Source organism: Manis pentadactyla, chromosome 2, assembly GCF_030020395.1.
Source record: "Manis pentadactyla isolate mManPen7 chromosome 2, mManPen7.hap1, whole genome shotgun sequence".
Taxonomy (NCBI): Eukaryota; Metazoa; Chordata; class Mammalia; order Pholidota; family Manidae; genus Manis; species Manis pentadactyla.
In genome coordinates this window covers 181,822,953-181,846,033 of record NC_080020.1, presented here as the reverse complement: position 1 = coordinate 181,846,033, position 23,081 = coordinate 181,822,953, and the positions used below count along the sequence as shown (strand labels likewise).

The following is a 23,081-nucleotide window of genomic DNA, read 5'->3' as shown; positions in this document are numbered from 1 at the left end:
AGTGTAATCCACACATAATACACTTCTAAAGCTGAACGTGAAAAAGTTAAACATAAATGATCCGTTTAATCATGACTCAAATCATTCCTTTTACAACTTTACCTTTAAGCTGAAGCACTGATGTGACAATTAAGCCACAAAACACCTACCTCTTTATTCCATTGCTATCACCACAAGCTAGAGAAACAGCCTTCTCACCAGAGGATAAAACCCAGATAGTATTAAAGCATCTCCCACTTACACTTGGAATCACACACTGAATAGCTGTCTGCTGGGTGTTCTTTCACATAAGCACCTCAAAACGTGTGTGGGCGGGCCTGTGTTACGCAAAATAGGTAAACAATATATAATTCTAGATTCTATTGGCTGAACTGATAATTCACTTTCTACCTCACATCCTCCCTCAGGAAGTCTGTAGCCCAAAAGGGAAGAAACGGAAGTAAGAGGGAAGCACAGAACAGTTTTTAACACAGGCTTAATTTCAAGTTATGAAATAAGGCACTTTAGAAGAAAGTATTCTGTTTCTTAAAAGGCTGACTGAATTAACTATATAAATGCTCTATAAATGCTAGAAGTATAACTAAGATACTTAACTAACTTTTCATGACAGTGTAATAGCCTATCTAGCCTATCTTAACAGATTTAGTCCAATAGTACAATACTCAATCTGTTAAACTCTCATTTAAAAACACAATAAAATCTAAAAGTAAAGAGAGAATGCCTTTAAAAAAAACCACTATCAAATAAATAATTTTTTTTTCTGGTCTTGTTATAAAATACCACATTATCCCAGGCATAAAAATAGGTAAACATTCAGTCACATTTTCAATTGATCTGCTTATTTTCAGCTTTATTATACTTTTAAATAAAATAAATTAAGACTTATATGATGCTCATGAACATAGAGAAACTGTAACAATACCTAGAGGTGTGTTAGGATTGTACAAGCTGCATCAAGTAGCTACTGAAGGCACCCTACTTAATTGACTTTAGGGGCTCTTAGATTACCCTACTTGTAAAATGAAGCTTGCAGAGGAGCTGCTGCCTGCTCCAAATTCCCCCATACCCTTTCTTAAGAAATATGTTTTCTAATGGTGAAGGATTGCACATGGAACCAGTCTATTCTTTTACACAGCCAAAGTGAATGAACCTGCTTTGTGTTTATAATTAAAAATTTTTAAAGCATGCTAAATTAAGTCACAAGAGTAAAATGGTAGTTCATACCTGTATAATGAACTGCATATGCAAACCTCCATCTGTACTCTCCATCCATTAACCTGCTGTTCAACTTGAGTGTAGGAGTTGATATTATATAAAAATACTTCTGGTGGCCCTAAATGCCTTGGAACAAAATGAGCCTCCCTTTATCTTATGGCTCCAGGCTTACTTCTGCTGCTTCCCAGCATTCCATACCGGACTGTGTCACACCCCTGGAATCAGTAAATCTGCATCATGTTTCTTTTGCCCATTCTGCTGGCAGCAAGCCCACTTAGGTTATTGTGAAGAAAATCTGCCCAGGTATCCTGCTTTTGCCCATTGTAGATACATGTCCAGTCCAGGAAGCATATCTATAAAAATGATCTGGACATATTCTAAGATTTTGCTATTTGGTGATCCTGCCTTGTCATGTGATTCTAGGCTGACGAATTGCTCAAGAAGCCGGACATGACAGGTCCAATATTCATACTAAACAGAATGTGGTTGTGACTGACTCTCTATGCCTTAGATTCCATGACAAAACCTAAGGACCTGCCATTCTTTAGACCAACATAATGACTCTTAATTTTGGAAGTTTACTTCTTGTTCAGCTCCTAAGGCAACTAAGATATCAATAGCTCAAGCTATCATCATGAACTGCCTTAATGATTAAAGTCAGAGCATTAAGAATATAAAAATTCCTTATGTATTTCAAGCTCTGTGTTTATACCAAATAATGTCCTGAAGGAATATATTTTTCTTAAAGAACTCTTAAGGAAACATTAAAGACAAAACCTCCATATTTTCTGAGTATGATGAGCTATTTTTATAACGGGACACAGACCCATAGTTTGTAAGGGAGAGAAGGTTTAGAATTAAATTTCTAAACTTTTCTTTCCCAGTCTGAATTCTGACTACTTAAAAAAAAGGAACTTTCTTATTGCTTTACATATGTGCTTTATTTAAAATGATGTCTGGTTAAAACCCAAAACTTTGTAGTTTTCTTAGCTGATGGGAATCAGTTACTAAACTTTGGCAAATGGACCTGGATTTCAATGACCTTACCTCTACTCTTCTTCCATATCTGGTTTGGCTCACAGTTATCTTCAACTTCTTTGTTGTCTTCTATAATATCTGAACTGGCAATTATCTCAGTTGAGCTCAGGGACTTTCAGTACCCTGAAAACTTTAAAATACCATTCCAGAAAAATATTAAACAAAACAAAGTACACTTACCTCACAATCTCTAGGTCTTTTTAGTTGCTTCTTTTCTTTTGGTCCTGTATTTTTTCTTATTAGTTGTAGTCTAGGTTTCGATTTTACCTTTAGACACAGCTGACTTTTGAAAGCTTGCTCCTTCTCTAATGATCTCTGAATACTTCCAAGGATGCAATCAAGGACTCATTCCTCACAGTCTCTTTACCTCTAGCCACACCCCCAGCAGGTGTGTGAACTGTTTCATCCTTTAGTTCCACCTCACTGGTGACGCTTGTGTCACGTTCCCTTAACCCGTATGGCAAATTATCATAGATGGCATTGGTTATTCTACAGTAAATATTTACTGAATATCTACATGGGACCAGTTTTTAACTTGCCAAATCTGTCAAATTCTAATCCTGAGAAAGAGGGACATTGAAAAGATTTTTCAACAAGGCATAATTCTTCCTTGGTAGGGGCAGTAAGAAGAAAGTCACAGTATTACTGTATCATAATCACATTTTTAATCTGGAAAGAACTTTAAAGAATATCCTATTCAACTTGATCCATTTTCCTTTCAATTCCCTAATTTTATAGATGAGGAAATTCTATTTCCAGAGAGGGTAACTTGTTTGATGAAGTCATAGGGCTAAATAGAAGAGCTAGCTAACAGACCTTTTTGACTTCTATGACAGAGTTTGTTTCATTAGTTTTGGAGTCAATACTAAAGAAAAGAGCCATTACCCAACAAGTAACTTGGACCTTGTACTGTGTAAATGTCATCACATGAGATGGCCAAGTATTCACCTTGAGCTCTATTCTTTGCTGTGCATTGTTATAATTTTATACCATAAAAAAGCTGAAAATTAGACAATAATAGTTTGGTGATAAGCATACCATGAAGATTTGTTTCTTTTTGCTTATCACATGGGTCATGCCTTCCTGAACTGGCTGTTCACACTCTCACTTTGTGGGCTTTGCTAATCCAAACTACCGCCATAGATAAAACACTAAAAATTGGAAACCATATTAGCAAATCACATACCTGATATATCTACATCTTTGCCTAGATACAGGTATATTAAAATTTGGTAAAGGATCTGAATACGCATTTCTCCAAAGAAGATACACAAATGGCCAACAAGTACATGAAAAATACCCATGTCATTTGTCATTAGGGAAATGTAAATCAAAGCCACAATGAGATACTACTTTACAACCACTAAAATGGCTATAATAAAAAAGACAGACGACAAGTATTGGCAAGGATGCATAAAAGCTGGAATCCTCAATTGCTACTGGTAGGAAAGTAAAACAGTTCAGTCATTTTGGAAAATGGTCTGGCAGTTCCTTAGAGGATTGAACACAAAGTTATCATACAAACCAGGAATGCCATTCTAAGTATATGTCTAGTAGATACAAAAACATCTGTCCATACAAAGACTTGTGCATAAATATTCATTTAATGTTAACTTTTTCTCAAGCTCTAGTTCCTATGACACCTTGACTGTAACAACTGCAATTTTATTGTTCCTGAAATTGGATCTAACTTGGAAAGTATAGGTTGTTGCCTCAGTTAACATCTGAAAGTCAGATTTTAGTTTCCCTCTAACTACATCTGTTGGGAATGACCACTCAACAGGAATAGATCTTTTTTCAAACTGGTTCTCCATCTTAGTTTACTAATGTTCTTCCAACCAGATAAAAACAGACTCTTTCCATTTATGTCATTTAGAATCTATATTTTATACTCCAGATACCTGAAAAGAAGGAATGCTGCTAAATTGAGTTCCCTTTTAAGTAATTTCAGCTCAGGCTAAGGCTGGATCGATGAAAAATACCAACAAGTCTTCTTTACACTCAAAACTGAGAAACTGTATCAAAAGAGAGATATAAAGGTTGGGGTGGGGAGAATATGGTTTTAAAACCCCCCTAAAATAACACTGTCATCCTGAAATTTCTAAAATTGGAAGTTAGTTCGGTAAACATTCATGGAGTGATTACTATGGGTCAGGTACTGTGCTAGGAGTTACAGATACAAAGACTAAATGAGAAACATTTCTATATTAAATGAATCTATAATTCCCATATTAAAACCAGGAAAAATCACTTTTTCCCCTAGAATTTTTCTGAGATTTCCTATTGCAAATCATATAATAGTGACACAATAATGAGTTTTTAAAAAGTTCTTAATTTGTTTCTACTGTTATTTTTAATTATTTGTCCTAATTATGCCTCCTGCCTTTGTGGAGCTTTATTATAGAGTATACGACAGTATGTTTAAATCTCTACACATATCTTTGAATTTCATACAGGTTACAATTCTTATCAAGGATCTCCTCTATTAATATTTTCAAACATTAATGATTACTGAAGCATTGGATCTTATGTATATTAACATGATTATTTTTTATGGTAGAAATAAACAAGATTCCAATTAACATATTGTACTTTCTCTTTGAAGGAACTCAGAGAGACACAGATTTGCTAATATTTAGATCTGTAAGTTTGGTGAGTTTTTATTTTTAACCTTGACCATCAAGTCTATCACAGTGTGTTTACTGAGCCAAATACAAGGACAAATTGCAAAGCTTCCTATTCATTCCAGCTAAATCAATTAGGTTATTCACACATTTACTGAACACTTGCCAAAAGCCCTTTTTTGGGTATCAATAAAAAACAATCTTATAATAAAGGTTTATTTTGTTTTGAAAAGAAGCCAGGATTCTCCAATTCTCTGTTACTTTGCAACTCTTGCTTTACACTTGCCTTCAGCATTGTGTAGGAGGAAGAAAGAAACTAAGACATTCAGAACAAAATGTGAAATGGGGAAATTTTTAGATAGAAATAAATTGTGAAAATGACTAAAACTTACTGTCAGACCAACCTTTTGTAGTGGAACATAAATGTAGACACTTTAATATACCCCAGATTCCATGAAAAAACAGTAGGCCCAGAAAACTATAAATTCAGATCTTATTTGTTTAAACAAATCTGGACTCTTTTTCATATAACTCAATAAATCGCAATTAAGATCACATTTGAATAGGTTTTGTCTAATTACTTTTCTTAGGATTTAAAAAAAGACTGAAATTCTTAATAATTGATAAAATATGTTATTCCTTTTACTGTGATTTGCATAAGTACAGCAAGAAGAGCAATTGATTACATAGGCTCTTTTAAATGTGCTTTGCTGGAACTTTTTGTAAGGAATTTCAGATTGAACTTTTAAAGGCCTCTTGAGGCCAGACAGCTAAGCCAGACTTGCTGTCAGGTTTTGCCTGCAGTACCTGTACATTTGGGTGAGTTCCTCTGTTCTCGAGGTAAAATCTCTTCAGTAAATATTAGACTATAAATTTTCCAGGATCACTCAATTAAAGTCACCCTGTATTTTGGAAAGTTCACTTTAAATGAACCATCCTGCATTTATTAAACACACTAATACCTATATAAAAACCAAGCAAATAAATACATCGCTGATTCTAGAAGATGTAGAATACAGACTACGCTTGCCAATATTGCTGATCCATACACAGTCACAGTTATTTCCTTAATGACTCTAATGTTAGAGGATTAATTTAGCACCTTCTAAGGCAATGTATATACCACTAAGTTTTTATTCAAATAATTATCTCCCAGGAAACAATGTAATTTTTGTTAGAAATGATTCTCAACTCTTATACTATGAAGAATTATTGTTGTAGCTGAAATAGCTCCCCATATGTGTCCCAGTAAGTACCATTATTTTGATTTTTATGTTTTACACCATGTAGCTCATGGATCTACCATAATTCAAATTCTTTCCAACTTGCCCTCAAATTTAAAGTGATATGGCTGTGGCCCCCCATGTCACATATATCACACATTATCTGACAAAAATGAAATTTGAGTATATACTAAAAGCTCAGTAAACAATAATTGTTTTAATGCTACCACTATTTACCTGTTAAAAACTGTGATGTTTCAAGACCCATCTGATATGACTTTTCCAAATGGAAAGTCTTTCCTTATTCCCTAAACTCCTATGCTTATAACCAATTTTGCTTTAGAGTTACGTATGACCTTGTGCTATATCTCTTATTAAAGGCAAAAACTCCAGTTTTGCTCATTTGCAGCACTTAATTATAAAGGAAAAGATTGTTAAATGTATGTTTTATTTAGATCTTATGGAATCTTCATTTTAATTTGGCAGATTAAGCATACCTATTTCTATGGTGTCAGAAATTTGAAAGAAAAAATCAGTATTTCCCAAACACTAAAATATTAAAACCTTTATAGGGATGGATGTAGTCATTCATATATATGTGTGTGTGTGTATATATATACATGTATATATAAATGTAACCTAAGAAACAGAAGGAGCTATCTAAATGATTATACTGGAGAATGAAATGTAAATATCATTTTCCACCTCATTTCAAATTTTTTTTTGTTAAAAAAGGAGTAACCCTGCAATAGGCATCTGATTTTTCTTTTCAGTAAGAATTTAGTTTTCATTTTCAGACTAAAATCATAGAATCAATTAAAGTAAAGCCTTTGTTAATGTCTCTGACAATCCCTTACCACTTCCTCCTCTCCAGAAGACCTGAGTGTCTAAGAAAGACCACTGGATTTTATGGTTCTTCATGAATTTCTTGGTCCAAAAGCCCAGTCTTAAAGCATTAAAGAAGTGTTTACATGTTAATCATAAAGACACTGCCCTGTATCACAAGAACTATCTATCAGTAAATTTGATTACTACAGTTAATAGGAAGATTAATAGTACTTGTTAAAGGAGCACCAAATTTAAAATTTTGATGCATTCTTAAATCTCAGGTGAAAAGCCCTGGCACTTCCCATTTATATACTGCTTTAAAATAGTAATTTGGAAGTAAAATCACACAAATTCCAAATGAGCACTAAATTAGAAAACAACTATCCAACCAACCAAACTGCTCTTCCACAGTTAAGGGCTAACTCTTAAAACGGAAAAGGTACTATGAAGAGTTAAGGACATCTACTTTCTGCTGCCCAGCAAACATTCACCCTTCCTGTGGCATAATGGTATCTTCATTTCCTTCTGGGAAATACATACAGTGTATATGAATCTTGTGGAATTGACTACACCCTCACACTCGATGGCTGGGCCTATGGCTCAGTCCCAGGCAATCCGAGCTTCACATTCCTCTGGCTGCAAGGGAAGTGGGTCAGTCTAAGCCAATGAGATGCAGTGAGACTTCTGCTGGGGCTTCTAGGAAAAAGATGGTCACTCTTTCCAGATACACATGGTGCTGTGAGGATTTAGGGGCTAAAGGGATTGAAGTTATCTTTCGTTTATGTAGGGCTGGAGAATAAAACTAATGCAGAGACAGCAATGCTAAGAAACATGCAGAAATTGAGCACTGACGTTATTTGAATCCTGGAGGGGACCGATTCTTGAAGCCACACCTATTCTGGGCCGGTTTACACAAACCAATAAATCTTTCCCCACTTAAGCCAGTTTGAGTGGAGTTTTCTGTCACAATAGAAATAGTCTTAACTGATGATAACAATTATTTTAAGTGTGTTTGTTTCCCCAGCAGTAAATACAGTATGTCATAGCATTCAGTTCCAAAACCGAGGTAAAATCAGACTCTTCCTCATAGATGATTCTCATTTTTCAAAATCTATTCTCCTCCTCAGGACCCCATCCCTGCAAAGTTTAAAGGCTACAAAAGACTTTATATCTTCTGCTTTTTTATTGCCTTAATACAAAGAAAAAAATTTTTTTTCCCACAAAGGAATAAAAATAAAAAACCAACAATGACAAAAAGAAATAACAAGTAATGGGCAAGGGAGAGGGGAAGCAAATCATTTACAGAAACTGTAAATAATAACCAGATGTGTTTTTCACTCAAGGCCCAAATGAGAGTCAGAAACTAAAGCTTATAAAATTAAGCAGAATCAACTACATATAGAATCTAATACAGAAACATCAGAATACTATAATCAAAGTTCCTATTCAAAAAGCAGCTCATCAAATTAAAATTCAGAGGAAAACTTGGGAAACTGCAACATCTCAGACTTTTAAAAATAGGCAAATCGCTACAGAATTTCAAAAGCTGTAAGTTACTCACAACCACAAAAATTGATTTTAAACACACTATGTGAATATGACAAGCTATTAAGCCCCCAAGTCATTCTGAAAATGTTTAGCAAAAGATGATTTAACAGAGTGGTAAAGCACAACAACTACAGTCACTTCAGATTAATATATAATTTGTACTTTCACTTTCCAGGGATTTTGGTGACTTAACTGCTAACAAGAAAAGGAGAATAAAACAAGGAATAAAATGGAATTAATATGTACATCCTTGTGCTCCTCAGATCATACTGAACTGAGCATTTACCTGCATATTTTACATCTACATTTAAACATCAGGTGTGAGCACTGGAATTAATAACAATGCTCTTACGATTACAACAAGACCATTAAGATGAAGCTTGTGTGTAAGACGATGAGATAAAATTACTTACTGGTCTAAATGAAGTAAAACAGTGGTTAAGGGGGTTCTGGACTCAGACTGTCTATACTGACCCTGGCATTGTCATTTAATAGCTGTGGAACTTGCACCAACTTCAATGAGACTGTTTCCTCACTTGTAAACCTAAGATAATAATAACAGTAACATCTACACAGTGCTTGTCATAAGTGCCAGGCATTTTTCAAAGAGCTTTACACATTAATTCTTTAACTCCTAATAATGTTCTTAGAAGATAAATGATAATATCATCTCTGTTTTATAGATGAGGAAACTAAGGCCCAGATGAGTAAATTATCCAAACTCATAGAGTGGTAGAGCAGGCATCTGGGATGGGAACCTGAGAAGTCTTGGTTAAGAGTCTATACTTACGAACAGCATAGTCTATTACCTTTCAACAATATAGTATTACCTACCTCAAAGGGTTGTTACGAGAATCAGTGTTTAGCACACAGTGGTAGCTCAATAAAAGTTTACTGTTAGAGTTCTTCTGATAGTCAATTTCTATTTACTTGAATATTTATACTGTCAATGATTTTAAAAATGATTACTTTAGTACAGAAACTATTTCCTGCTGAGAGATTTTTGGGGGAGGGAGCCAATGCTGGAAATTAATTTTTATGAAGGGTAATAAATCACCCTTCAAAAACTTCTGTAGTCTGGTGCTCTTGCAGCTCCCATCAGTCTAACCTTCTGAGCATGGGCATTTGAGGTGCCTCTGAGATATCCATGGGAGAGTTAGAAATAACTATGTATACAGGTCTGGAGCTTGGGCTGGAAAGAGAACCTGGAAATCTTCAATATACAGATGAAATTACCCAGGGAAAGTATACAGAGCAAGAGAAAAGAGCCTAAGCTCTTTAGGAATGTGAAGGAGCCACAGCAGATTCTCTCCTGAAAGAGAAAAAAGCAGCATCCACGTGTATGGTACACAGTGTCCTGGAAGTGAAGAAGAATGTTTCAAAAAGTAGGAAGTAGCCAGCAATTTCAAATGCTGCTGAGGGGTCAGGTAAAATGAATACTGAAAAAGTATCACTGCATTTAGCAATATGGAGATACATCATTTCCACAGCTACTTCAAAGGAATAATGGGTTTAATGTGAGCATACTTATGTATCTTTTTATCCGTAATAGCAAGCAAGCTATTGCTGAGATATGTTAATAGTCATACTGGCTTTCCCTTCTTCCTACCTCCAGCCCTCATAAGGTGCATTCACCCAGAGTTCTGTGGATAAGGTATTCCACAGTGAGGCCATGGTTCAATGGAATTTTCCTGATTGCAAGGTAAGCACATTATTGGGCACTGTGGAGACAAAGAAAAACAAGATTCAATTCCTGTTCTTGAGAAACTTACATGAAATGATTTAATGTCAATATAACATGTTGAAAATAGTGTCTGGGCTCCATGGAAGCCAAGAACACTAACCCAGTTCAGGGGGTGGAATTATGACTGCTATGTGAGAGCAATATCCACTTACTCATTTTCTGAGCAGCTCCTCTGTGCCCTGTGAGATCCTGGGAACACAAAAACAGTAAGCTTAGATATTTGTACCCATGCAGCTCCTGGTTTAGTGAAATGTGTCTAAAAAGTTGAATGAGAAATTCTAGTATAATATGGTAAGTGCTGTAACAGGTATTAACCAAATGACAGTAAAAAAGCCAGAATTCTAACCTAAACATGGAGAAATTAGAGAAGATTCTATAGAAGAATATGCAAGATGGGCTTTGAAGGATGTGAAGACCTTAGCCAGAGATGTTTATTCCAGGCAAAGTGAATAACACTTGCAAAAGCAAACACACATCTCCAAACTGTTTTGAGAACAGTAAAAATTTCATTATGGCTTGAGTACAGTAATGAAGGTAACATGAGGGAGAAGTAAGAGAGAGAGGTTAGGGTCAACTATTGAAGGACTCTGTAAGCCGTGACAGAATTTGGAACAGATCTTACAGGAAACGGGGAACCAGAGGGGACTGACATACTACATTTATTTTTTTCAGCTTCTCGAACCTGACCAACTCATAATTCTACCCCTGCTCCAACCTGTCCTACTGCTATCTATTTCAGTAAATGGCAACACTATTAATCCAGTAATTGCTCATATGAGAAACCTAGAAGTTCTTAACAACTCTTTCTGCCTCATCCTCCATATCTTATCCATCACCAGGTCCTATCATTTCACTTCTAAAACATATTCACCTCTCCCACCTCTGGGTCTTCGCTCATGCTGTACCCTCAGCTTGGAACAATATTGTGTTGCCTAGCTGGCTCCTCCTCCTCATTCTTGAGATAGCAGTGTGTCAATTCCTTAGAAAGCGTTTTCTGGCCACCCAATGTAACACAGGTCTCATCCTGTTATTCTCTCTCATAGCACCTTGTTTTTTATTTACTTATACACATACTTGTGTATAGCATCTATTTCCCTCCGTAGTCTGTGCTTTTCATTAGGAACTGTCTCACTTCGTTCTCTCACCATACACACAATGCCTGCACAGTGACTTCTACATAGTAGGTATTCAAGAAATACTGGTTAAAAAAATAAGTTTTTTGGAAAATTGCTTTGAAAGCAGAATGCAAGATGTGTGAGAGAGAGGATATGACAAACATAAGGAAACTAGAACCAATAAGACCAAATAGAAACTGCCTGGGTGAAGAGGAAAAGGGCTTCTCTGAGATGGTGAAGTGAAGGTAGAGAAAAGTGGTACTTGAGAAACCAAGAAGAACCAACAGGTTCCTGGCTTGGGCATGTACAGAGTGAAACATTAACTCCCATTAGGCTTGAAGAAGGCAGAACAGATATGGAAAGAAAAACAAAGAGATCTTTTTGACTAAAGTAAGTTTTAAGAATTTGGCTTAGTATGACTAGTAGGCAGTTGAAAATTTAAATGTGGCACACAGAAGGGAGGTCCTGGGCTGGGGACAGATCGTTCCTTTTTCTTTTTCTCCTCTACAAAACCAAATTAGTATGCGAATAAGAATAATAAAAATAACTTTCAATTTTGAGAACCTACTTCATGCCTGACAGTCCTTTGCATATTATTCCTGTTCCTTTCAACAACCCTACTAGGACGGTATTCAAAGCTTTAAGAGGTCAAGTAAACTGAGACAACGGCTGATCAGTGGGGGAGGGGCCTGAATTCAGTTTTCTTGAAGTCAAAGCCTCTTTCTATTATACTACCTTACCTTTAACTTGCATGACCACCTATTAAGTAGGTTCTGGAGAGGGAAAAACAGCAAAACTACGTGAGCTGTCAGAGAAAATAGGGAACGAGTCTAGGAATTTGGTTTCAAAATAAATAAGTTTAATGAAACTTGATGTGAAAGAGCTGAAGAGAAAGAAGAGTTAAGATTTAAAGACCCAGCCAGAAGGGACCTCATACCATCAAAGTACTTTTATAAAGGGTGGCCCATGACACCCAGCAGTAGCACATATTGGTACTTGTTAAAAATGCAGAATCTCAAGGTTCACCCAGACTTAACTGAATTAGAACATTCATCTTAATATGACCCCCAGATAATTCATATAATACATTTAATGTTTGGGAAGTAGGGGTCTAGTACCATTACAAAGATGAACACACTAACCAGATTAAAAACAGCTTGCAGAACTCAAACTCAGGCCTCCTGTGTCTTAATCTAGTATTGGTTCTGCTTCATTATGTGCCCTCCAAACAGACACAGTATCACTAACCTGAGGTTTTTGCCAACTGAAACATTTAGGAATTGAAATGAGTTTAAATCCAGTTATCACTGAGCATTTTGATTTGTTTCCACTTCATTTGGAATTTTAAGTGTCACCATGAAATTTTCTCCAAACATTTGTTTCTAACATTACAAGTCTTAGTCCTTTTGGCTGCTGTAACAGACACCACAGACTGGGTGGCTTACAAACAAGAGATTTATTTCTCCCAGTTCTGGTGACTGGGAAGTCCAAGATCAAGGCACTGGCAGATTTGGTGCCTGGCAGCGGCCCACTTCTTGGTTCAGAGATGGACATTTTTTTGCTGCATCCTCATATGACAGAAGGAATGAGGGATCTCTTTGGGGTCTTTTGTAATGCCACTAATCTCATTCATGAGGGCTCTGCCCTCATGACCTAATCACCTCCCAAAAGCCCTATGTTCAAATACATACTGGTACTGGGGATTAGGTTTCAATATATGAATTTGGGTTGCAGAGAGACACAAACATTCAGTCTATAATATTATGTGAAACATGCTATCCCTGCCTACAAAAATTCTTAAATTCATCCAGTAAGTTTCAACCCTGAAAGCTCAACATGAAGAGAGTACAAACTCAGAAAAGAGAGAGATTTTCTAAAGGCAAATCATTTATAGTCATGGAATCATGGGCCTAAAGACTTCATAAGGTTGAAATGACAGATTTCATCTAGAATGCCAACTACAGAGCCGCTGACAGTGCTGTACCAAAAAGGAGTGTGAAGCCAGTTTAGTGTCGGCTATTAGCTATATCCCCCATGGGTGGGTTCCAAAGAGGGCGATCATCACAGAGTTCCTGACCTTGTAATGACAAGTAAACTGAGGTACACAGAGGTTAAGTGAAATATATGAGGCACATACTAAATAAATGGACCAAAACTGTAGGTCTCTTGCCTTCTGATATAGTGGTATTATCCTGAATCATACTGCTTCTCCTGTATTATGTATACCATCATAATCCTTTTATAAAGTGTGGTCCATGGCACCCAGCAATAGCACTTCTGGGTACATGTATTCAAAAAAGAAATTCAGTATGAAATCTTTTTCATGTAATTGACCAAAAAAAATATCAAATAAAAACTGGGAATAGCCAAGTTCCTCAGCATCTACAAGTCTTGTAATAAACACTTACATGTAAGTACATTCAATGATTTAAATGAAGCCCACAACCTCTAGGTTCTATCACTGTGATCACTGAATGATCTCTGACTCAGATTGTTTTCTGACAATTTTACTTCATGGTGAGTTTTTTCCATGTAACAATTCTTCTTTACAGTTTAGCCATGATGACTCAAGGCACCTAGATGCTATGAAGGAGCTTTTAACTTAAGAAGTAGGAGGAGAATGAGGGGGCATATTGAATTATTAACAGCCTACTCAGTTCTGAAACCTAGCAAATCCTTTTTGGAAGCCATTTTAAAGACAGCTTCAGGAGGCAAATTCTGGCTAAAGCCTTAAAAAACTGGTCTTTAATAAGAGCTGAACTATAAGCAAGTAAATTGGCATGCCATTTCTAAAAGAGACACAACAAAGAAGCTTTAGCAAAATGTGATTTTCTTTTTTGTTGCTGACTAAGTGTCAGTGATGTTAAAAAAGGTCTGGTATTACTAAAGTCACAGATTTGCTCTGTGCCGAACAGATTAGACTCTACCTCATAATTCATTGCTCCTTTGGTGAACTGGTAGGACTAGTTCAGAGACAGAATAATCCCATTTTAAATGAAAATTACAACAAAGCGATTAATTTTAAAAGCTTTCAGTTACATGAAGTCTGTCTACAGAGCTGTGGTTTCTAATCAGAAGCAACCAGCACTTTACAAAAGATACACATTTAACACATTTTCTCATGAATGATAAACTTAACTAGTTTTGTAATTTGGATGTTTTGGTCCTTTTGGTAAATTTAAAGTATGGTAGTGAGAAACAATGAGAAGAAAAATCTGTTATGTTAACTGTAATCTAAAATTAAAGAAAATCAGCTTTTAGTGTTTCCAGGATACGCAGTTCACTGAATCTGGCATAAGCCCAGTGGAACACGAAGTCCTGTGGATAATATCTGCCAAGAACTAGGAATATAAGGTTCTGAAGAACCAACAAAGCACCTCCAATTGTTTTTACTTACTGTTAAAAACTAAAATTAAACTTAATTGTGCCTTGAAAGATTAAGCCAACTGATATGTTGAACACTACATACAATGAGCATCTACCATCTAGTAAAAAATCAGGGCCAATCACCTTATAATTCATTCCATGGAAGGAAGAAATTACAAACTTCCTTACCACATTACTGATTTTATCCTTTCCTCTTAACTATCAAGGAACAGAAGTCCAGACACAGTTTTTCCCCAAGGCCATTTATGATTAATTATTATTACAGTAATGATGAAGTCTATGATTGTTTGACATTTTTGGAAAAGACAACATAAACCAAAAGCTGAAAAAACAGCTTTTGAAATGCCAGTAAGCTGTTAATTCTACTATCAAATTTTGCTAGTCTAGGTATAGGTTCTGGATGGATGCCAGATTAGTGCACAAGGCTTTCAAATCAGTGAGCTTACTACTGTTTCCTACATTATTCTATAGGTCACAAAGTTACCTCTTAGTAGTCTGGCTGATGGACTACATCATCTCTCCACCAGAACACACACCAAAAAAAGAGCAAGATATAAAGAAGCTAAGTAAGTAAGACACAAACAGGAAAAGTGTCATGCTTGCCACCTACATGTTACTTCTTTAAGGCCCATAATTCACTCCAAGTCCACCTTATAAGTATTAAAAACCGGCAGACAAATGTGGAAAACACTGTGGAAGAGCAATGGGCAAAGGAAGAAAAACAGAGCCAGTGACAAAGTGAAGAAGAGATCAATGTTAGAGAGATGAAGTGAGACCTGCAGGGATGTGGGATACAAGTATCTTGCAACGCACAAGCTGGTAAGAATAACCTGGAACCTGATGCTGCAAAAATCTACAGGGCGTAAGAAAGACTGAATTTTCAAATAATTCTTTATTATTATTAGTCATCATCATCATTATCATTAACTCTAAAATTAATTATATAGGCTTTATCACAGTCATAATGTTTAAGTCAACATGAAATACAAGAGGTCCCTTTTACGAAACAACTTTTTTCCCGTGAAACTGAAGCTGTAATATTATTATTACTATTCTCAATTTATAAATTTGGATCTTAGCTCATTAGATCATGGACACTTAAATAGAGCCAAGTAACAAGAATTATCCATGGTCATGTTTGTATTTTGTGAGAGCCAACTTTTTCTTCCTTTTTTTGCTCCTCCCCTCCCCCTGTCTTCCTCCTCCATCATAAGTTATTTATTTATTTATTCCACAAAAATGGAAATGAAAAACAGATTCATAATCCTACCACCAAACCAACATACTGAAAGCTGTTTCGAAAATGAGCCACACATCAATATGGTCACCATCACAGAGCTTCAAAGACCTTTATGGAAAACTACTGCCACTTTTATTGTACAGATGAATCAAAGACAGCTTGTTAAAGACTTTCAGAGCTAATGGGAAACCCAGGAATTAAACAGGGGCTCTGTGTTCCATGCTAACAGATTAAAAAATAATCCAGCCTAACAGCTCAATCCTGGTAGTATGTGCAGTATATGAAGAAAAGGTCTAGCTACCTATATATAAGCATATATATAAATATACACCAAAGGGACAAAACTGAGTGAATTCAAGAAATAGATTCCTAAGAATCTCCTGAGAAATGTTTAACATAGGAAGCTATGTAAAGTATTCCTTATACAGTTACATACTTAGAGTCTTAGTGGTCTCTTTATGGCATTTATTATATAATAAAAGCTCACAAATTCTACTTAATCCCATCAAGTTCTACATATTAGTTAAAAATACAAAAGAAAACACTGTGCATAGTTAACTAGAAAAATAGTGGTTTTCTTTATTCAGTGTTCCCAGTAGAGTAAAAATCACTGAAATTGGTTTCTCAGGTTGGAAAACTTATTTCTATAAAAAATGAACTAGTATAACATCATTCAAAACTAGTCATCTTTATATGTGTATTGTCCCATGAATAGAAGACTTTAAAAATTCGTATTTATGGAGTTTTGGGGGGGCTTTCAAACATTTAGAGGATGAGATTCAATTTTTCTAGAGTATTAATAATAAAGATTTAAAAGCAGTTCTTACTGGGAAATCAGCACATTCCTGAAACTACTAATCTAAGAACTGAAGCATGAATATTAGACTTGAGAGCCAGATCTATCTCCAACACTACAGGTGTGCTAGTCTTTTGGTTCTCCAAGTGTAGGCCAGAGCAACAAGAAAGTTGGACAAATTCATTACATTATATTACATGTCACCTCTTCAGTCCTGAATGCATGCCACAAATGACATTTATCTGCAATGACTGTTTTGCTGTATTTAAATATTTAGAAATGTCCATGGTCTTGTGTGTATATGTATGTTTTCATGTGTCAGACAGAACTTAAACATTCCAATGAGTATAGTCTCTTCCATATTAGTCACTCTCATAGGTTTATATCCTTACTCCATATGATGCTACAATTGTCCAGAACATTATTAAAACTCTTTTTTAGTCTATGGGTGGACCTAGTTTTCAGAAATAGTAACTGCCTTCTCAGAGTGGATCTGATATTGAGAAATAGCCTGAAGTTTTTTCCTATTTTCTTTCTGTCCAAAATTCTTTCTGAGTCATATCTGAGAAATTAAAAGAAGGTGTCATGTGGCTAATACCCCACTTTTCTTTTAAAAAAGGAGCAAATAAAAAAGGACCTATTTTCACACGTGCCTCTTGAACAGGCTTAGAAGGTAATTTTTAAAAGGTTCAGAAAGTATTTTTGAGTAATGCTAGCACTGCTGAAGTATGTAGTTCCAGGGTGACTAAAGCAGAAGACTTACTTTAGATAAGTTTATAAAATAAATATTCTTACTTTAAAGGAAAGATGGAAAACCAGGCCCCACCCAATCTGGTCTCCTCTCCCCTCCCTTTATCCTGACTTTATCTCCTGCTACTCTCTCACTCACACCCCTCCATGTTGGTTTTCTTGTACTTTCTTACCTTGTAGTCAAACTTCTATCTCAGAGCCATTGTACTTGCTGTTCCCTCTGCCTGGCATGGTGGGCCCCAAGATTACCTGCAAAGCTTACTCCCCTACCTACTTTAGGTCTTTATTCAAATATCTAGTACCTTCTCAATGAGTCTTTTCTGCATTCTCCTTCTATACCATAGTCACATCCCACATAGTCCCTCTTCCCCCTTCTCTGCTTCATTTTCTTGTGTGTGTGTACATATAAAATTGTTCATTATGGAAATTTTTAAACATACACAAAAATGGAGAGAATATGAAAATCTCATTTATCCATCATTTACTTTCAACAATTTTCTATATATGGTCCATCTTATTTCATCTATGCTCCTCTCCCCTCCAAGTTATTTTAAAGCAAAAATCCAGAGATCGTATTTTAATTCATAAATACATTATATCTCTAAAAGGTAAGGACTCTTGTTTAAAAGCCTAAAAATTTTAACAATTCTTTTTTATCAAATACCCAATTGATGTCCAAAGTTCTCCAATTTTTCATAAACGCCTTTTTACAGTTAGTTTGCTCAAGGCAGAATCTAAGTCTACTTAAGGTACACACATTGCATGTGGTGAATATGCCTTTTAAGTCTCTTCAAATCTTACAATTCTCCCTCCCTTTCTTATGTCTTGCTATTTATTTCTTGAAGAAACCAGGTCATTTGTCCTTAAGATATAAAATATTTTACTTATTTTTTACTTATTATTGGAATGTAAACACCATAAGGCAGAGATTTAATCTGTGTGATATCAGCTGCTAGACCACTGCCAGACACATAAAAGGCATTCAATAAATACTTACTGAATACATACTTGGCATTGACACCAAAAGTCCATTGCCCATCCAAAAGCAGAAATTGCTAATCATAGCACTCTTTCTTGCTGAGTCTGAACTAGGACTCCCAGTTTTCTAAACCTAACACTCTAACCAGCCATCATCAAGCTAGCAGATTTGGTACCCAAGGTGAAACTATTTGCAATCCCTGCTTTACCCCCTTCAATTAAGTGCACTTCTATCTCCAAAACAGACTCAATGCACCTTGTATGCTGAAATGTACCTGACATTTAGGATAATAAATTACTGACTGTATTTCCTGTCAAGTATGTATAAACATTTCTTAGTTTATTTTATACAATTTAGGGGAGAAAACAAACTGCAGACAAAAAATAATAGAAAAAGAAACTGCTGAAGATGATGGGAAACTGGGGGCACTACCTATTTTAGAATTAACAACAGCCCAAGAGGTTCATTATAAAATAAAAATCAGCAATAAATTATGCAGAAAGGAAGTAAATTACATGTGTATTGAATTAAAACTTAAACCTATGTGAATAGTCAAGATTAACTGGGAGAGAGTACAATATTAATGATTACTGGCAACAGCAACATATTTTATTTTTCAGTAAAAATATTTAAAAGTATTGTAGGGGTGATTCTATGTATAACTCTATCTGAAATGGAGTTTATTGGGGCAAAAGAAAAACCCTAAAACATCTTGTACAACATTCTGAAAAAATAACCAGGTCCTCTTAGACTCATTTACAACTCACTGCTCTTAAATTACCTGATGAAGCTCTTTTCCTATAAGTTTATATCTGAAGGAAGATACGGTAATTGAAAAGTTCCAATCAGATGTACATGTTTCAATCACTTATTTTTATTTAAAAAAATCAGAAATTCCCTAACATTCACTCAAGAAATTTTGTGCTTTCTCTTTATTTATTTACAAATTTATTCAGCAACAAAAACAAAATTATGTAGGATCTACTAAATATAAAATGTTACACAATTATTTTCAACTGTTGGAAAAATTATAAATGGTCTTTCAAGATAACATTTTAAAAAGCAAGTGGTAGAACTTGAAATTATACCTAGTTCTTTCAACGACCAGTATTTCTTGTTTTTGAGGTTCCCACACGTTTGTCTGGGGAAAACTTTCTCTGGCAGAGGTCAAACTTAACAAAAAACAACAATAAACCTCCACTACCACATGTGTGAAAAAAATCTGCAACAATCCAAATCCCTTGAAAGAATGATTCTATTTACTTTTCCTGTGTGATATATTTAGAGGGAATCTGGAAAAGATGGCTAGAAATCTATAAACTGAAACTGCTAAGTGGAATTCACTGTTGAAAGACTTTAGCTACAATTTTGTCCTTTATATAATGTTGCCAGGAATCTTTAATATTGTACTCCATAAACATCTTCATCAGATATGCTTCATTCTGTTGACTTTCTTCCTTCTTTCCACTGGCTCTTTATTTTATTTTATTCTCCTCAATTAAAAGACATAAATGAAACTTTGGAATAATCTGATTTTTCCAAAGAAACTCTTTAGAACAATGTCCTGCCACCATATACTTGTCATTATGAAATTTTAATATATGTAGTTAATATGTGTAATAAAATAATCCATATAAGCCTTTTTGTTCCAATAAATACCATGCGCCATGATAAGATGCACATATGTGATAATGTTAGCAAGATAGCTTTCAATTCTAAGCCTTATAGGCTACAGAAGCTTCTGTCTGAAAATAGCTGTTCACAAAGTAGGACTATTATAGTATTATAGTCCTTATCATCTGACCTACAAGATAACCACAGTAAAGTATATTCTAAAATGAGAGAACTCTTAATGAACAAATGACATTTTGACAATCTAAAAAGAAGCTGAAACAAAGTCAAATGGAAACACACTTAGGTTTTCCCTTGAAATTTGTCTCAGTAGCATTCAACAGTACTAGGCTCAATTTCCTGCCAATATTGTTCAGTAATTTCCTTTAAGAGGTCCCAAAGAAATTAGGTGCAATGGCAGCTTTCCCTAGTCAACAACACAACGTGTGCTTTTGGACTCTAGTGCTTGAGCAAAGGCACTGTTAGCAGATTCCTTAAAATACAAATCTGTTTGTAAATGCTACAGAAAAAAGTTCAACGTAACCAAGTGAAAGGTCACTTTAGCGATAATTTTAGGGAAAGCACCGATTTCCCCCTCAACCACCAAAATCTGCCACTAAGGTACCATTTCTAGCTCCCCTTTTTCAAGTCAATAAACGCTACTATAATTACATTTGAGAACTTCTGTGACACTAATAAAAATCTGGGTGACAGTTTTTTCTTTAGAAGTCGTTTATTTATTCTATGAAGCATTACAACCACTTTACTACATGAAGTTTTCTTTATTTAACTGTTAGATTTTCCAACTGTTTTAAACTCAAGATGACTTCTTTTCACATGCTACAGAAGGGGGACAGGTTAGAAGACTGGTGGAAAAATATCAGCAACAAATGGCTCACTTTCCTCTTCTGATGGGAACCATCAGAGTCTAAAATCTAAAATCTACACAGTACAAAATTAAGTTCAAGAGAACTTAGGATAAGTGAAAATACTAGAGTTCTGATCATTATTCACCTCAAGAAATAACTAGTAGAAATGATGCTTGATTTAAATTTTTGGTACCTTCCAATTTGGTTCAACTACCAAAATAAAATACACTTGTCCTTGGAGTTAAGAATCTTCCTCCAGAAAAGATTGCTGGTGTGACTAAACAACAAAAGAAATCTCTACTATTACTTTCACAATAAGAACAATGTTTTGAAAGATGTGAATCTGATCACTCTGGGAAAACACTTTCTGTTTAAGAAAACATAAGCTGAAACAGAAGACCTGAAGTAACTGAACCTCCACAATTCAAAATTTTAATTCTATGAAAATTTTTAAAACTTTACCTTTCTCCTCAATTATAAAATACATATTCAATATCGCAAAGTCAAAGCCAGTTCTGAAACAAAAGACTAGATGCTTATGAAAACAAAATAACATTTTGCAGAGCAAACAAAGTACACAGCCTCTGAACCAAAACAAATAGATACCTTTTCATACACTTAAAGCTTCAACGAGCATCTTATGGATTAAGTGCTCAAGTATTTGCTGATATACTGAAGACCAAACGATGAGAGAAGGTTGCTGGTTCTGTGAAAACCAAGACATATTTCCTTGTGTGTAGTGATTAAAATCTGTTGAATCTACACTTAAATCTACCCCCACCCCTATCACTTGCCTCGTAAGAGACCTGCATGTATAAAAGTAGATGGGTGAGGTGAGTTCATGACTTACTGTATTTTTCCCACTTGGCGCATTTTTCGAGAGTTCTTAAAGGTTTTAAGATTCAAACACTATCTAAGAAGAACTATTGTCTGAACTCCCCAACAATTACCCAGACTTCTTTTAGAGTTCAGTTAACCTGTAAGTAAAATAAGCATCTAACTTTTCCACGGGGCACTGGTGAACGAGTTCTTACTCATAAATGCTTTAAGTCCTCAGATACTAGGTGCGGTGGAAGATCAGGCATAAACATCAATTAGAGAACTCTTTCGGACCTCAGTTTACCCACTCACGGAAACGGGCGTATTAACTTGTTTCATTGGGGCCCCCGAGGTGTAATTAATTAGTGTTTTTAAATGCTCTTGCGATCCAGAGATGAAAGGAAATGCGAGAGACGCGCTGAGATGATGACAATCGTAACAATAAAAAGAATGACTAACTTGGAAGTCTGCGTTACGTAAGGTAAGAGAACGAAGTTACCAGATTCGCACAAACAAAAGCCCACCTCCCCCTTTGTTTCTCTTTCATTTCTCTCTTCCGCCTCGCCCCCGCGGAGCTCCCCGCCAGCTGCAGGCGGCCGGGCGCGGGGCGCGGGGCTCGGACTCGGCCGCGGCGCGCCCGGTTCCCCGGCGAAGGGGGAGGGCGCGCCGAGCTGGCTTCTGACAAAGGCGCTTCCTCCTGCGAGGGCGCGGGATGCAGACGCCGCAAACTCCCCGCCCGGCCGCCTCCGACGCGGGGGCGCGCAGGCGGGCGGGGAGACCGGCCGGCCGCGCGGGAAGCCGCCGAGGAAGTTGCGCACCCGCCTCGCCCGCACCCCCGGCAAACCCTCCGGCAGTGCGCCGCGGCTCCACTCACCGGACGATTTCTGGCGGCCAGAATCCCAGCACGGCCCCGAGAACGGCAGCGACGCGGTGGAGTGTGCGTGCGCGGGGAGAGCGAACAGACAGCCCCACGTTCCGCTGCCGCCTGCCTCGCCAGCCGGCCAAGTCCGGCGAGGGGGAATGTTGGCCGCGGAGCCGAGCGCCGAGGAGCCGTGGGCGGAAAAAGGGGCGCAGGGTACGCTTTGCGGTGCGCTTCCGGGGGCTCGAGGCAGATCCGACCGCGCGACAGGCTAGTGCCGCTGGTGGAGGAGGCGGCGGCGGCGGCGGCGGCGGCGCCCCCCGACGGTCCCTCCGCCTCACACCGCCTCTGGGTCACTGACACACACTTGGAGGGAGGGGAGGAGACTAACAGGGGGCGGGGCCAGAGGGGGGCAGGGCAGGTCCACGGCGGGAGG

General features: G+C 36.7%; 1 protein-coding gene across 3 annotated transcripts in view; it reads right to left on the bottom strand.

Moving 5' to 3' along the window:
• The window catches only part of PELI1 (pellino E3 ubiquitin protein ligase 1), a 46,880-nt gene extending 24,002 nt beyond the window's left edge, over positions 1-22,878 (bottom strand). Inside the window, exon 1 of one of the 3 annotated variants that reach the window (XM_036890388.2) lies at positions 22,661-22,878. The gene's annotated coding sequence lies outside the window, so the exon portion shown is untranslated. Of the gene's footprint in view, positions 1-2,433; positions 5,351-10,085; positions 10,356-22,660 lie in introns of those variants that run through there. The other 2 variants (XM_057497145.1, XM_036890391.2) reach the window with 2 other exon arrangements.
• Positions 22,879-23,081: the final 203 nt, after the last annotated feature.